This window comes from Pteropus alecto, unplaced genomic scaffold, assembly GCF_000325575.1.
Source record: "Pteropus alecto unplaced genomic scaffold, ASM32557v1 scaffold125, whole genome shotgun sequence".
Lineage (NCBI taxonomy): Eukaryota > Metazoa > Chordata > Mammalia > Chiroptera > Pteropodidae > Pteropus > Pteropus alecto.
In genome coordinates, this window is record NW_006436888.1 from 5,481,644 (window position 1) to 5,487,739 (window position 6,096).

General features: G+C 55.1%; 1 long non-coding RNA gene across 1 annotated transcript in view; it reads left to right on the forward strand.

Moving 5' to 3' along the window:
* The window catches only part of LOC112481777, a 95,261-nt gene that overhangs the window by 76,953 nt on the left and 12,212 nt on the right, over positions 1-6,096 (forward strand). The window lies entirely within an intron of this gene.

Here is a 6,096-nt window from a genome sequence, read left to right on the forward strand (position 1 = left end):
CACATGTGAGATTGTGACGGTTCACCTTCCGCCCCTTGCTTGGCTCATCGGACACCTCTTCCAAGCGGCCACCTCGGAATACCTCCCTCCTCTCCCGCCGCTGCCGCTGCTTCTCCTTCTCCGTCGTTTTACTTTATTATGGTAAAAGCACATAACGTACCACTTACCACTGTAACTGTTTTAGAGTGTACAATTTAGTGGCATTAAGTACATTCGCAGTGTTGTGCAACCACCACCGATATCTAATTCCAGAACTTTCTCATCGCCCCAGACAGAAACTCTCTACCCATCAGAAGTCAGTCCCCATTCCCCTCTCCCCCCAGCCCCTGGCAGCCAAGCCGTTCATTTTCTTTCTGTCTCTACAGATTTGCTTATTCTGGATATTTCATATAAATGGAACCATACACTGCGTAGTCTTTTGCGTCTGGCTTCTCTTGCTGAGCATAATGTTTTTAAGGTCCATCCATGGGGTAGTGTGTATGAGAATTTCATTCCTTTTTATGGGCGAACACTGTTCCACTGTACGGATAGGCCACACGTTGTTTATCTGGTCATCTGTTGATGGACATTTAGGTTGTGTCTACCTTCTGGCTGTTGTATATAAAGCTGCCGTGAACTTTCATGTACAAGTGTTTATTCGAGTCCCTGTTTTCCATTCTTTTGGGGATATACCTAGGGGTGGAATGGCTGGCTCGCCCCCTGACTTCTTAAAGCCAGGGACCCTGAGAGCTAATGACGGGCAGCATTTATCGAGCGCTTCCTCTGTGCCAGACCATAGGGCTGAGCGTCCTGTCAGCGGGTCCTCACGATGGCCCCAAGAATGGAAGTTCCGTGAGGGCTGTCTTTGGTTTGCCACTGTCCTCCAGGACTAAGACAGTACCCAGCATACAGCAGGTGCTCAAGAAATATGTACCAAATGAACTGCCTTCGAGGTGAGGACTCTTATACCCCCACTTTTCCGTTGAAGAAGCTGAGGCTGAGAGAGGTTGAACAGCCTGTCCCACTAGGTCACGTGGCACTGAGTGGCAGAGGCAGGCTTCAATTCCAGGTCTCACCGACTCTGCCTTTTCTCTTGCATGCCGTCTGTTTTATCTTCCTCGTGCCTCGCACAGTGTCAGGCTCCCAATACGTGCTCGATCAATACCTGGTGATCGCTGTGGAGCAGGGATAGGGAGAGATCCAGGGTTGAGTTACCTGGCAGAGGGGCTGGGCCAAGTGTCGTCTTTCTGTGCATCTGCCTGCAGAATGCACCTGTCTGTCCGAGGAGGCTCTGCCTCATCCACACTGAGCGCTGAGCTGGCAAAGGGCGATTGGATGCTGCCCAGCACCCCTGCCAGCACCTTAGAGACACCTTGCTGACTCCTTGGCCAGAACCACTCCTAACCTTGATCTTCGAGGCCCTTAAATAGAGGAAAAACAAACTTGGCCACGGACCTGGATCCCTCTTCCGGGGAGAAGATGGGTCCCACCAGGAAGATGTGAGGCACTTCGGTCTTCTAGGAAATGGAGGGAGTTTCTTCCCGCCTTGGGTCTCAGGTGTGGAGGGGCAGGGTCTCCCATCGCCGTCTAGATCGGGCCGGGCCCATCTCAGTGTCCGAAATGGGCACAGGGACCGCGCAGGGCAGCACCCAGCAAAGGAGCTCAGGGCCTGGGCCGGGAGGTCTGAGATGGGGAGGGAGGAGAGCGAGCGGCTGAGGCTGGTGTCCAACCAGCGAAGTCTTCTCCCCTGCAGGACGGGGGTCACCTGGGTCCTTCCCAGCTTATTTATTTATTCATTAAAAAATGTTCCCTGAGCCAGCCAGAGCTTGAGAGAACAAGGCGGGAAAACCCCTTTCCTGCCCCCAAACTACTGCAACCCCCGCTCTTGACCCTGTACAGATTTTTCAGGATTCCAGCCAAATCCCAGCCAGAGCTGTGTTTGGAAACTTCCAGAGCCAATCCGGTGGCCTGATACTGGGCGGCCATCCCCACCTGCCACCTGCCTGTCTTGGGGTGCCAGTTCCTTTCCCTAGTTAGGGACGGGCAACCCACGCTGGCTGCTGCCTCATCCAGATCCCCACACCTGCTGGATTGTGTGGGGCCCTCGGCCCCCACATTGTCCTGCAAACCACTGTGTAAAAGTTTGGGGCTCCCTTTGACCTTTCTGTTTTGCCTGCTTATGCCATGGCTGTCCCACTGACACACATACCCTGGCGTCATTGCCAGGGTAACTGCTTGGCCCCTGCCTGTGGCCTTTCTCCCCAGCTCCCCTCCCCCGGCAGCATTCCTATCTCTCTGTCTTTCTTTTCTCCTCTATTTCTCGCGCTCGCTCTCTCTCTCTCTCTCTCTCTCTCTCTCTCTCTCTCTCTCTCTCTCCCCCTCCCTCCCTCTCTCCTTTTTCACTCTTTTAACATGGTTTTCCTAAAAAGTTTTTTAATCAATCAAATTTGAGGCAGAAAATAGGTTTTGTCACGCCTGGTCCCGGGGTGGTGTGGCTCTCACTCAGGCTCCTGACAGCTCCTCAATTCAGGAAGGAGGCCAAACAGAATATTTCTCGGGGAAAGTGCCCGTTTCCATGACACTGCCCCTTGTTGTCTGTGCTGCCCCCCTCCTCAAGCTGCCGGGCTGACATGGCCTCAGCCCCTGTGAAAGGGGTGTGTGTGAAGATGGGGGAATGGGACAGGAGGCAGCGTTGGGGGGTAGATGGGCGGCAGACAGCTGCCCTGAGCCTCCATGGCCTGAGAGGGCTGGGAGCAGGTAGGGGCGCAGGGACAAGGAGCCTGGGCTGGTGCTGCATAATCAGCTGAGCCTCATAAATATGGAGCTAGGGAGCCGGCGTGAGACGCTCTGAAGCCAAGTCCTGGAGAGTTGGTGGCTCCAGTCAGAGGGGACCGCAGATGGATGAGGCCTCTTCAGGTCCTGGTATGATGGTCCTGGCAGCTTCTTCCTCCTTCCCTCCCCTCTTGGCCTTCCCCCTACCCCTTGGCCTATGGCAGCCTCCTCTCCACCATCTTTCCCTTCTTTCTACCCTCCCTCCACCCCAGCACTTCTATGCAGGGGGAGCCCCTGGTCTCTCCCAGCTCCCAGGCCCAGGACCCCCACTTAGAGCTCCCTGCAGGCCCTCTGGGTCTTTCCTCTCTATCCCACGTTCCCTCTTCCTCCTTCCCGTCTCCGCCTTTCACCCCCTCTTCTCTCTTCTACTCTTCTCGCTCTTTTTTATAATTAATGATTAGTTTTAATTGGTTTGCTTAGGCAGCCTGACAGCAAATTAAGAGAAGCCAGCCCCGGGCTGCGAGGCTTGGGTGAGAGCAGAGACCAGTACGTTCCAGAACCAGCCAGGGGAAGGCATGGGCAAGGTTGACCTGCAGCCCCTTCCTTGGCCTGTGGGCTGCCTGGGTGGGCTCTCAGAGGGAGTGTCCGGCCACACCTGGACAGGTGCAGCAGCCAATGGGAAGAAGGCAACAGGATCTTCGCGCAGAATCAGGCTCACTTTTGTCAACTTTCTCTGTTCTCTCCTCCTCACGTCCCCTCCATTCTTATTCACACACAAGATGTGGTCTTCATCTTTGGAGATTAGGGTCAGGTAAAAGGTGGCTAGGGGCCCTGCCTTTAGACTGGGTCAGGCCTTGATTTCGATCCCATCCATCCTCACTCATACCATGAGCCGAGAGGGGTAACAGGTTGACACCTCTGGGGTGGAGATCCTGATTTTTCACGCGGACAGAAGGGAGCAGGTCACAAGGCTATTGTCATTGTTAGCTCAGCTACCTGCCCACAGCCAGCCTGCCCACAACCACAGCCTAGAAGCTCCAGGGCCCGGTTCCGGTTCTAATTTGCCGTGTGTTTACACAGAACTCAACTTCTTGGTCCTCAGTTTTCTGGTTAGAGTACTTAGGATAAAAAACGTTGGAGGGATGGATGGATGGGTGGATGGATGGATGGATGGGTGAGTAGGTAGACGAGTGGGTGGACAGCTAGCAGGGAAAGGATACATCGGCCATGATCCCTGAGCATGGTACTTTTTCCCCTAGCCAGGACGGGTGTATTTAACTTCAGGCTTCCTAAGTGTAGGGCCTCCTGTTCTCTTCTGTGTTTTCCCACTCTGTACCGCTCCCCTGGCTTTGCAGAATTCTTCTTAACTGTAGCAGCTTTCTGATTCTTTGCCAGGTCCTGGGTGTACCCAGTCACTCACTCATACAGGTCAGAACCAGACATCAGGGACAGTGAGAGGCAGAGAGAGACAGGAAAAGATGCCTGGGCAGGAAGACTGAGATGAAGCTGAACTTCTCTGCTCCCCACTGTGGTTCCAGAATCCATCCAGTGTCCCAGATCCCACCCAGAGACAGCCTCCCGGCTCCCATCAGCCAGACCACCTGCCCCAGGGGCAGGCAAGGGACAGAGCTCCAGCTCAGGTCCTGGTCCCCATGTGGTAAACATCTCTGCCCCTCCCTCTCCTCCTCCACCCGGCCCAACTCTTGCAAAGTTTCCTCCCCGATTGTTCTGTGTGATCAGATCTGCAAGTTGCTCTCTAAGCTTCTCGTCACATTTTGACTTAATGAAGTGCAACTGCTGAGGGATTTGGGTTCAGCGCTCCGGTCTCCGTGCTCCCTTGTTGTCAGAAAACAGGGGTGGTTGGGGACGGCAACACCGCGCTGCAAGTCGTTATCATTCCGGTCAGTCTGTTTAACACAAAATTAAACAAAGAACTAATTAGTGCCTCATGAATTAATAAATGCACAGTTGCCGGGGAGGACGGGAGGGGGAAAAAAGGTGGTGGAAGGGAGATACTGGAGTTGTGGAGTTGGGGGTTTTGGGGGTTCAAGGGAGGCTGGCCGAGACGCCTTGAGAGATCTCGGGCAAGTGAGCGTGGAGTGGACAGGACAGTGGGGCCGCCCGCCGGATCCCCAGCCTGGCTGGCTGGGGTGTGAGCTCTGACAGCCGAGCTGCCCAGAGCCTCTCAGCAGAGCCCTGGGGTCTCCAGCCCTTGCCCTGTGGCCCAGCCCTGCTCGGCCTCCACTCCATCCAGCTCTAGTCTCCCATATCTTCCCTTTTCCGCTCTTGTGACCTCTGCCCTTCTTCTGCCGTGGTGTGGCTCCCCCTTCCTCTCTGCTGCCCCCTATCTCAGTCTGGCCCAGCTCTCTGCAGACCCCCAGCTTCTCACCACCTGGATCAGATGGGCAGGTGTCGGAGGCCCGTGGGGAAAACCTCCCCAACTGCTCGATGCCCCCAGAGCCCTGTGTCCAGCAGGGTGGGCACTGCCCCAGTGGGCACCCTCTGCCCAGGCAGCCCAGCAAAGGCAGCGCAAGCTGACAGAGGACCCAGCCCTCCTTAGGAGGATGTGTCAAGTGCAATTAACATTATCTATCTAAATATGTCCTGAGAAGGGTAGGCGGGCGGCAGCACTGGGTGGCATTCCGGGAGCCCTGTACAAGGTCACCTCACCTCTCGCAATCCCCCAATCTGATTTGCGGATTACACAGCCTAAGGAAATTGGTGTTACTCGTTTTGCATCATTGATAAGCCACAAATGAGAGAGTGGGGAGAAAAAAAAAAAAACATAATAAAGAGAAAACCCTTTCTGAATGTGGGTAGAGTTCAGAGGTGGGGCTGGGGTGGCAGAGTCTGGCTCAAGCAAGGGCAAGGGGGCCCAGGTCAGCAGGCACTTGAGGAGTCTCCCATTCGAGCCTGGCTCCCCAAACTTGCTCTGGGACGAGGGCCTGGGCCTGGCAAGCTGGGCCGAGTAGTGAGTTGGCTAAAGACCTTCCACACTGTTGTACTGTTTACCCTCCTTCTGTGGACCCCCATCGTGGGTCGTGACCCATGGGTAAGAGGCGGAAGGTGCTGTTGGCAGCCTGTTCTCGGGAGTTGAGGCTTATCAGTACCGTGGCCCCTCGTCTACCCTTGACCGTCTGTCACCCATTCGCTATATGAGCAGCTTGGTATCTGCCATTTTTATTTTCAGGGGCCAGGGGAAGAAAGCAAAGAAGTGGGTGCTGCTGCATTCTGTTATCGGCTGTAGGCCCCGATGCTCGGCCTGCAGCTCACGGGAGCACCTCCACCCACAAACCCCCGTCTCTGCCTCTGATCTCTGGTTAGGGGTGCCCTGAGGACCACATT